The 11,084-nt window shown below is 42.7% G+C and overlaps 1 long non-coding RNA gene across 3 annotated transcripts; it reads right to left on the reverse strand.

The window, feature by feature from the left end:
- Positions 1-698: 698 nt before the first annotated feature.
- Positions 699-10,427, reverse strand: LOC121880747. Of its 3 annotated transcripts, none has more exons than XR_006091635.1 (5): positions 10,122-10,427; positions 2,907-3,076; positions 1,758-1,872; positions 1,380-1,507; positions 699-1,124 (listed from the first exon to the last, which is right to left on the reverse strand). It is a non-coding gene; the product is annotated as an uncharacterized LOC121880747 (long non-coding RNA). The 3 variants fall into 3 exon arrangements; XR_006091636.1 differs by lacking the exon at positions 10,122-10,427 and adding an exon at positions 5,159-5,419; XR_006091637.1 differs by lacking the exon at positions 10,122-10,427 and adding an exon at positions 3,172-3,342.
- Between the last annotated feature and the right edge of the window lie 657 nt (positions 10,428-11,084).

The following is an 11,084-nucleotide window of genomic DNA, read 5'->3' on the forward strand; positions in this document are numbered from 1 at the left end:
CTACTCTCCTTTATTGGTTTCATAAAGTGATTCTCCACTTTTTGTACTTTTTAGCCCTGCTAGCAACATGGCCTTAGGGATTACAATGTTGGTTGATCAGTTTGTCACTTTGATTCAAAATGATTTACATCTCAACTACTATTGGATGGACTACCATGCAATTTTATACAGAAATTCATGGTCCCCAGAGGATGAATCTTGGTGATCCTCTAACTGTTCCTCCAGCACGAGTGCCACACCAGCAGGATTTTACTTATTACCTGACATTCATGGTTCCTAGACGATGAATCCTAATAACTTTGGTGATCCTCTTAGTTTTGCTCTAGTGCCATCATGAGGTTCACATTTGCAGTTTTGAGTGAAATGTCTTGACAGCTATTGGATGGATTACCATGAAATTTGGTACACACAGTCAAGGATGAATTGTTCTCACTTTGGTGACACCCCCCTCCCCCTCCCCCCATTGCCAGCTGTGGGCTTGACTAAGTTTAGAAACTGTTTCCCAGCAGGTTACCTGCTGTCCCACAGTGAGGACAACAGCTATAAATATATAAAACACAACAGGCAGATAATAAAAGTTAACAAGTTAGACAAAGAGTGTTTTTCATATATACGGGCTGAAACATACATGTTTTTAAGAGTGAACTATCAATAAAATAATACATCATTTAGCAAAAAATAACAAGAGTAAGCACATTTTACATGTATACAGACAGGCTACACAGAATTTAAAGGGAACAATAAGATTTATTATTGAAACATTAGTGGTTAGAATTTTGAAATTTTCAATTTTAACCAAATAGCAAAACAAGCATGCTAACAAAGATGGTGAAGATTGTCAATATTACCTGCTTTACCTCAGCATGTTAACATTCTCATTGTGAGCATGTTAGCATGCCAATGTAAGCATTTAGCAACATTTAGGCTAGCATGGCCGTAGACTGTTAGTCTAGTTGTTGAATTAACTAAATGTATCTAAAGTTCTCCAAATAAAACCCCAAAAAATATCTTCTGCATCTGCTATAGGCAAATATCCGCACCCAAACTCCTTCCTCATAACAAAGGCTTCTTAGTTGGCACAAAAGGATGGCAAGAGGCCACCAGGACTTCATCTCCTCTTCTGTCTGGAGAGGAAATTGTATCTTTTCTCAGGCAAACATGCAAAACAGCAGTGTGAATGTGCGTAAAAGAGAATCTGTGAGGTGTGTGTGTGTTTGTGTACAAAGTAAAAAGGGAACAAGACAGGCCTGTTGCATCAGATCCTAGGCAAATCCTTAACCCAGCCTGCAATTATGTCCAATGTCAGCCCCTTTTGTTGAAAGTCATTTCTAGCTCTAGTCTAAGCCTGGAATAAAAAGGTGAAGGGACTGTCTGCTTACATGCTGCTGATGCTGCCTCTGGCCAGCCAAACCTGCTGATCCTGGCGCAGCGGCTGGCGGCCCCTGGAGAACTCTCCTCCTCTACCGTCCCAATCCAGGGGATCCGATTGACACTGTGAGAGTGCCATCTGCGCCTCGACAAGATTACACAGTGCACTAGGCCAAGAAATCCTCCAGCACAGCAGATTAAATATGAAATATAGGACAGGAATAGTTGTGCCGCTGCATGTCTAGATTTAGTTCTGCCATGCAGCCCCTCCATATTTGTGCCACTGAAAGCTTTTTTTTCCCCAGGTGTGTGTCTGGATTTTGAATTTTCTTTATTTGTTTATGTCAGGCTTGTGTGTGTGTGTGTGTTTGTACTCTACTGCAACGTACCCGATCCTCCTCTTGTCTCTCCTCTTTAAATTTTAATGAATGTAGTCTTATTCCCACCTTTGCGCTGCTTATTTACTAAACTCCTTTGTGGTTGATTTACTCCAAAAACAGGAAACTGTGAAGGAAATGGAGGAAAAGACAGCAAATCAACAGAAAACTGAGAGCGAGTGAAGACAACCACTTAGTCTGAAAATGGTTACTATGGAAACTGTGCCTTTCTTTCCTCTCTTCTGGTCCATTTGGAGTCACACATTTTTGTGTAACAGTGGTTACAAATTAGCACTACCCACCCCCCTGTATACTTCAATACAGCCCTAGAGCATTTACTTTGCAATGTGTTTTTTTTTTGAAAGAATCGTCACTGGGAATCCGGCCAATGTTGCCTTAATGTTGCTGTTTGCAGGACTCTCCAGAAGAGATTAGGTTTTTGGATGAGTCTGAAAATGAATAGTGTGGCACCAATCAAAGCCCATTTGAAGTATGCCTAGAGTTGCCAAAAATCAAACATTTGAATGGGATTCCATGACCCATTTTTGTGTTTCGTGTCGCTGTTGTATGAATGAGAGTCCTCGTCAGCCTCTGAATGTGTCTGGAGAAGAATTGGGAGGGGAGGGAGTGTCATCTCTTGGCTGCCTCAGAAAGAATTTTCTTCACTTAGCTTGAAACAATCCAGATCCACACAACCATAACCCTTCACAGTCAGGGTTCTGCAGCTCTACACATGGCTGCGGTCGAAGTGGCGTGTGTGTGTGTGTGTGTGCGTGTGTGTGTGTGTGTGTGTGTGCGTGCTTTTTGTCTAATGCCTGAATGAGTGTGTCTCATCTGCTCAGATTTTCGGTGCCAATCTGTTGCATCACAAAACAAAACAATCGTTTCATCATGCAAAGTTTTAGTCTTTGACTAGTTTTGTACATCCTATTGTCTCTCTGTCACATTCTTCCCTTTCAGAATCACATTTCTCTCCATCTTTCAGCCTCTCCCCTTCTCTGTTTTCTCCACACACACACCCCCCACCTCTCCCTCCTCACTACCTCTGGCTCATTAGGCCTGGATGCCAAGCTGTTTTCACTGAGTGCCCATTTGTGGATTACTCACCAAGAAATCATGTGGCACAATTGAATTACTAGTGGTTACAGAGGCTTCACTTACTGCTGAGGCATCTGGAAAATGCTCCTTTTAACCAGCCAATCCCAGCCAAAACGTCCATGATTCCAGCACACAAAGAGACCCTTCTCCGTTGCCCTTGTTGCCCCTGAGGCACTACTGCAAACGCTGGCTTTTTGTATGTCCCTGGTGATGTTCTTCCCAGACAGGAGAATCTACAACATGCACAAGAGAGTTCAACAGAGAACCCAGAAATATGTTATGGCTCCTATTATTTGTTTTTTATGATAATCCATTTTCAGTTTTATACATTCAGTGATGAATCTCAGGTGGGTTTTAAGTGTTTTTCTCCCTCCCTCTGTTTTCTCTGTCTTTTCCTCTCTTTTCTTTACAGTATGGGATATAGTGATTGCTGACTGGCTTCCATCCATGGCTGAGCAGATGTCCAACATAAAGATTTCAAATGCAGCTTTGTGTAGTGTGACTTACAACTCATGTCTGCATCGACTGAGGACCTCACAAGACAAGTCAACCCTGAGTATATTATCATTTGGAAGATTTGCACGGTTCATCCTCAAATTTTATTATTAGTTACTCAGGAAATACTACTGTAAATAAGCAGAGGCTGAAACCAGGCTGGGGATTGTTATCTTACTCTGAATGATTCCCATTGATTCCTTATTCAATGTTCACAAACTATCCACTTTTTGAAAATCATCTTGACTGTAATCAAAGTGTCAATGAACACTAATCATTTTATTTTACACTGTGAGCCATAGGGACAAGTTATACAATATGGATAAAATCTATCATTATATAAGTAATTTTATACTGCAGTGTGATCATGAGATAGTGTGTTTTTCTGAAATGTATTTGATAACTATTGTATGGGAATGTTTTTGGCCACACAAGTATTGCCATTGAGTGCTGCTCATTGATTACAATATTGCTTTCAATGAGCTAATACAGCACAGATTTAAAGTGGCAGCTACCTCATAGGAAAGGTACAACAAAATCTTTGTAGGTTTGACAAATTTATATCATCTCACAATATATATTCTCATCACCCAACCCTTGTCAGTCAGTTACAAAATGGTATACAAGTGTGTAAAAAAATAAGTCTAAAGCCATGCTTGTGGCTCTGTGAAGCTGTATTTAGGCACAACAGTGCTTTGAGCTAAATGCACTTACACTTACATTCTCACAATGACAATGCGGATGTTTAGCAGGTATATTTTTGACCTTGGTCATTGTCTTAGTTTAGTGTGTTCGCATGCTAAGATTTGCTAATTAGCATTAAACACAGAAGAGCTGAGGGTGGAGAGAATGTCATTAATTGTATCCTGAGGTGGACGTGAATGTCTGAGCCGAATTTCATGACAATCAATCCGTTAATGGTTGAGAAATTAATAAATGGACTGCATTTATATGGCGCCATTCTAGTCTTCCGACCACTCAAAGTGCTTTACACTGCATATCAACATTCACCCATTCACACACACATTCATACACTGATGCCAACCTGCTCATCAGGAGATCTAATCTAATACTCATTAACACACACACTCACACATACTGGTGGCACAGCCTTTGGGAGCAATTTGGGGCTCAGTTTCTTGCCCAAGGACACTTTGACATGTAGACTGGAGGGGATCGCACCAATCGATCTTCTGATTAGTGGATGACACGCTCTACCTCCTGAGCCACAGCCGCCCTTGTACAAAATGATGTGCCAATCCATCCTGTGGACGTTGAGTTACTTAACTAGATAAGTAAAAAGTTTGACCTGCTGGTGGCACTAGATGAAAAGTCAGAGGGTCGCCAATGTCATTAGGATTAATCCTCTAATCACCATCTGTACATCTGTACTACAATTCATCCAATAGTTACAGAGATATTTCAATAAAGACCAAAAAGTCAATCTCAGGGCATCAACAAAGTCACTTCATCCTCTGGGGAACATGAACGTCTGTATAAAATTTCAAAGCCAAATATCCAGTGATGGTTGAGATATTTCATCCCTTGACATGCTGCTAATGTGGTTAAAAACTGGCAGAGAGAGAGAGAGAGAGAGAGAGAGAGAGAGAGAGAGAGAGAGAGAGAGAGGCCTTAGCAGGGTCCTCAGACTTTTTATTACCTGGTCATTTCCCTTTTCAAAATGACACATTTATATTCATAGTGCTGCTACTAAAATAAATACCAAGTCCTTTAAAGGTTAATGAAATAGCTCTGGCGCTCTCTCCCACTACCATCACCAGTACCCGGCCTACCACTGGCTGCCATGGCAACGCACCCACCGTTGATTTATGCTGCAGATAATTAGGAGCAAAGATGACAGAGCCCACAGGTGTGAACACAAACACACAAACATGTACACACACACACTCACACACACACACACACACACACACACAGTCTCAAACACAGAATGTTACAAAAACTCATTATCAAGTGGTTTTGCTTCCTAGATTTAATATCCCCTCCAATTTGGCAAGTCCAATCATCGTCTTTCATTCTCATTCAGGCTGGCACCTTAGCTGGCTACACTTTCACTCTCTCGTTAACACACACACAAGTCTGTTGCCTGCCAAGCATGAAGCCCCGCCTCCGTTAGTCTGCAGAAACAAGCAGCATTCCCTTTGTTGTGGAGAGAGGCGGAGCCATTACACAGAGGTTCTTCTTCCTCTCCATCACCCAGCTGTCTGCAGCCCACTGCGGCTTGCTAATCCTGATCGGAGGCTCCCTTCACCTCGGGGTCCCATTGAGAGTGTGAAACTAATCCAGCCAAATGGCTTTCATCAGGTGAAATGAAAAGGTAATGATACCTCTGGCACATTGGGCCCCTAAATGTCTCCTTCACTCTTTTTCTTCTTTTCTCCTCCTTTCCTCCTGCCATGTTTGGAGGGGTTTCAGGTTCCTGCTGAACATGGGTGGGGTCTCTGTTTGATAAGTGCTTCACACAACAATACTGGCATGCTTTCAGTGTGCATGTGAGAATGTGCACGCACTCACACAGATGCGTTTTTGACTAGGGAGAGCTGAGACGCATCATCCTTCCACCTGACAACCCATATCCACTCTCCTCACTTCCCAAAGGCCTTACTGCGGGGTCACTTAATAGACTGAAATTCCACATGCCAACAGACACATGCAGACACACACACACACACACACGCACACACACACACTCGCAAAGTGACATTCCCAGATGGATGGTGGGGGCCACTGCAAGGCCGAAGGCTCCTCTTTCATCAGACCAGTTTATCTTAAAAGTGCACACTCCCCTAGCACACACTGTGACACACACACACACACACATACACACTCCAGTGGCACTTCTCCCGCCCCTTTACCACCCACTCCATGCTGCTAAAACGTGCAAAACCCAAAGTCTGCAACCCGGACTGTAAAAATGATGGATGACGGTGTGAAATGCGACCTTTCTTTTTGCATTTTCCTGTCACTCCTGTCGTCCTCCCCCTTGCAGCCCTCCTGCATGTCTGATTTGATTTCTCTTGGTGGAAAATGTTTCACCAAGAAACGAAAAAAGGTGGACTGGGGAAAAGTGAATATATGTTATGAGTATATTCTAGCATGCATGTATTGTTAAAATGTTCATATATTTGTGGAGTGGAGACAACAGGGAAATTAAATTAAAAGGAAGGGTCCTCTAAGCAAAACCACATTATATTCCAGATGGACTATGCACTCATAAGTTAGGTGTTGCTCCCTTGCTGCATTAGAGGGTTGGGTGAGGGGGGGATTGAACACACCCCTGAGTTCCAGATGTGCACGAACTGCGATATTTTTTGCGTTGTACTTTACAGACGAAGCTGGAACCTCTCCATGCTCTCTTTCAAGTGTTGAGATTTCATAGAGGCAGATAAAGTCGGGGAGAAATACGAAGAGTGATGGGAGCCAGGGTCGTGTGAACTCTCCTCCTCACAAAACCCTCACATACCACACCATCACACACACACACACACACACACACACACACACACACACACACGACAGACACATTATCTCTCCTCCCACATGGGCACTCACACACACAAACACATGTTCATTCACACCAGCGCAGACCAAGTCATCAGTCACTCATTCTGGTATTCGATTTTCAACTCCTTTCTTCTTCAGCCTGCTTCTTGGCTTCATGAGTCTTTCATTGGTGAGTTTAATAAGTGATAAGCAAGTGAGGTGTCATCTTATTCACACCGATCGAACACATGGCTCAATACTGACGGCAGTTGAGAAGTGCTTTTGGTTCCAAGAAAACGACAATCTCAGTGACAAAAGCTCCCTTTTATGTTCTGATAGAGTAGAAAATGTTACAATAGAAAATGTAACATTTTTACCATTAACAAGACAAGTAGACCTAAAGGGAGATATGTTAAAGGGCCTGTTTGTTTGATTGACAGGTGTCTCTCAGTGTCCTCAAATCTGCATTCTCTGATTCTAATAACTTACAAATATGGCAGCAAGCAGTAAATCCAAATCCAAGCTTTGTTGTCAATCCTGAACTTTTCACTGGTGTTTTTTGGTTGGTTTTGTAAAAATTCTTGTACACACTGAACCATCTAAATGATAAATAGCTAAATTTCATCTTCATCCTCTTCCCATTTGCAAACAACAACACTGTGCATCACAGTCATCTAGAGTGGTACAGAAACATACAGCTTGGTTAAGTTTCTGAGTCTCAGCTGGGTAAACCTCCATTCTGTCTGTTCTTGATAACCTATACTGTGTTTTTATAAAGCTGAAATCACAATTTCTTTTTTTCTCATTTACACATTTTTCTGATTCTGTTGTCAGACTGTCTACTGTGTATTGCATGATCAGCTCTGTTGACATTTATTGTAAAATAAGTGATAACAGAGAGGGTTAGAGGCGACAGAAAGTCTGCCGCACAGCCCCCGACCATGTCCAGGTAGGACTGCATCATTGTTTTCCAGAAGCTGTGTTTTCTTTGTCCACAGCAATGCGAGATAATGTGGATGAAGGTCCAAAACAAAGCGAAAAAAAGAGATTGTCTTCCCAATAAAGACAACAAATAGAAATGGTATTTGTTTACATTCATGAGACAAAGCCTTCTTCTTCTTTGCTTCGAGCAAAGGAGGTAGTCGGGTGACGTTATAGAACCACAAAGTCTGCAGACGGAGACGGAGGAGAGTCTGGGTGAATGAATAGTAACAAAACATCAAACGTTAACCCGGAAGACTGCTGTACATTTCCCATTTCCTACTGACAGTCAACTTTGGTTTCCTTTAACCGTGACTGTGGTCGTTCCCTAACCGTAACCACATTGTTATTATTGTAACCACGACAGCGAAGGTCTCCTAACCTTAACGTATTAAGTATTTTAACCCAAACCACAATCTTCCCCTAAACTTAACTGTGTTTTTTTTTTGTTCCTAAACCTAACCAGGCCTGAACCATAAATCAGAAAACAGTTTTATTTCCTAAATGGCAATCGTCCTGTCAATAGGGTGATAGGGAGAACGTTTGTGTCGTTCTGGAAGACGTGTGCGAGGCAATTTTTTACTTTAATTTGGAGGACTTGTTGAGAATGGGTTTTCAAATGTCCCCGGCTTATTGTGAATGTAGTTTTAATGAGCTGTTATCAGAGGGCCCAGAATTCCCCCAGTCCTATTCAATGACCTGTCACTCAAAGCCGCCGCCTACACCTGCTAGTTCCCTCATGTACAGCCTTTGCCAGATCAAACTACGTCCTTCCTCCTTTCCTTCCACAGCTTCATGTTCACCCAACAGTCACAATTCACAAGTCAAAATACGCAACTCAAAACACCAAAGCAACTTTCATGTCACATTCCACGTTTTACATTTCCAAGTATAAAAAAATGAAAGTGCTCTTTTGTGAAACCCTCTGTGTCTTGAAGGCCTTTAACTGACAGGGGCCTCATGTCCCTGACCACTCCACACTCCAGAGTAAAGAGGGAATGCTGTAGCTCCAAAGCAGAATATCACAATAAACTTCCCCGCCCCGAACTGTGGTTCCCGGCCAAGCCTCAGATATTTCACTTTTGTTGACAAGACACTTTTCATTCCAGCACGCCCCCCCCCCCCCCGCCCCCCTTTACTGCACCCCTCTCTTTCTCTATCTCCTCACTTACAAACTATCCGTCCCCATGTGTACAGTACTGCATGCATAATGAAGACTTGGATTATGAATCCTCACAGATGTTTTGCTGGATGTCCACACTTCAGAGAATTGTGGTTGCTTATAAGGTCCACTCCTTAATATGCTCAGCACACATATGGAAGAGTTTACATTCAGTTAAAAAAAAAAAAAAAAAATGTTTTGGGGTCTGAATCACTCGAGGCCACAGGATCGAATGCGGGCCGGTGGAAAAAGCAGAATTTTTTTCACACTCGCACCAAAAATGATGGAATGATGTGCTCGTAAAAGAGTTCCCCTCTGACCGCTATCCCTCTACTTGCATGTGTTCTGCATTACAACCCCCCTTAATTTCCGTCTTCCCCTGTTTTCACTTGCGCTGCTCGCCACTTGGTATGTGCTCATCCATGACCATCTTGAAGACAAACTTGAGAAATTTATCTGCATTTGCCTTTTCCATCACTTTTTTCTTCCCTCCTCCTCATCCTTTGTCTCCATCAGTCACCTCTCACACAATTGGCAGAAATGGATGATGAAAAGAGGAATTCTGTGTCTTATCTCCACCTGGGTCCTGCTCTCTGTCACTGAATGAAAAGAACTGTCCTCATTGTGTTTTATGTGGTGTGGGGAGCAACCCTGGACTTATCTCTCCTATCTGGAATCCCCCACAGCAGGAGTAAAATCCTCGAGGAGTCCAGGCTTGCAATTACATCATCCTGTTATGTTGTCGTTACATTAGCAAGCTGTCCACATGTTTCTAGTTGAACTTGTACTTTTTCGCTCACAGAGCACATTCAGCCTGTATCATCTCAGCCTTGAACGAGCATGGCATTCTTCACCACGAATCTCCATGATCTCATTACAGAGCTGAGGTGGCTGGAATGGTGCGACTGATTAGCTCCGATGACCTTAAGTTTGTTTTCCAGCATCGGAGAGCAGCACTGGAGATGTCCTCTAGTCATATTCAAGGCTCTGAAGCACCCTGTATACACAATTTATCTAACACAATTGTTCCCGGGGCTGTTGTTCGGATAGTTTAATGAAACATAAAGAAAAATAATGTGTCAGGCAGACTCGAGCCAAATGGTCTCATACTGTTAGTGTATTCTCAAAAGACTCACCACACCCGGTCTTGTCTTGGCTTGGGCCAATGTACACAGCTGGGATGAGCGGGTGGGACTGTCCATGGAGAGTCCAGAAGGTGACTTGGATGGCTTTATCAAGTGTGAGTAATGAGTCCTCTCCTGATGTGCACAGGAAGACTCCCTTGCAGCAGATCAACCCTGCCTTCAATCCCTCCATCGCTCTCTCTAACTCCCTCAGTCCCTGATCTCTAAACACTGGCCCCTGAACAACTGTTCCCCAAAACCTAATAAAACCTCTGGGCCAAATATCATCCCTATGAGTCTATCTATCTATCTATCTATCTATCTTATCTATCTATCTATCCATCTATCTATCTATATATCTATATATCTATCTATCTGATTCTTCTCCTCCCATCCACAGCTGCCTCGGCTCTCTTTAGGGAGGAGGGGAGTAATTACACGATGCAGTGAAAAAGAAATAACACTTGGTTATAGCTGTCCACCGGGTTGGATTACGCTGATTGGCTGGTGGGCGCGCTCCAGGCCAACTCTTTGAGAATTTGTTATTAAATTTCTGGCTGGCTCTGTCTGCCAGAGGAGAAGAAATACCATCTGCACCTTCTGCAGAGTTCCCTCTGTGTTCTGGCGTTGATGTAGGGCACAAGATGCAAATCATTGTCTAAGCGGGAAATGATGGACTCACATGAGCCGTGTTATGTTTTTAAAGCCCCAAACAGCTGCAAGGTAGACGTTCAGTGTTGCCATTTTTACTGCAATCAAATTACACAATCTGGAGCAGTTTGGCCCTGATTGGATTGTAAAACATTGGCCTCCTTTGATGTAAGCATCAATGGGGCCATGACAGATGTACAATTCTGAGATAGTATCCCTAAGAATTACTTCCATATTTGGATCATTTGGCACCTCACCGTTTAAATTCAATGCCAAAATTCAGTGTCATTACAGGAAGTAGTGTGCCCATTATGTAATGTGGTA

This window comes from Thunnus maccoyii, chromosome 16 (genome assembly GCF_910596095.1).
Source record: "Thunnus maccoyii chromosome 16, fThuMac1.1, whole genome shotgun sequence".
NCBI classification, from domain to species: Eukaryota; Metazoa; Chordata; class Actinopteri; order Scombriformes; family Scombridae; genus Thunnus; species Thunnus maccoyii.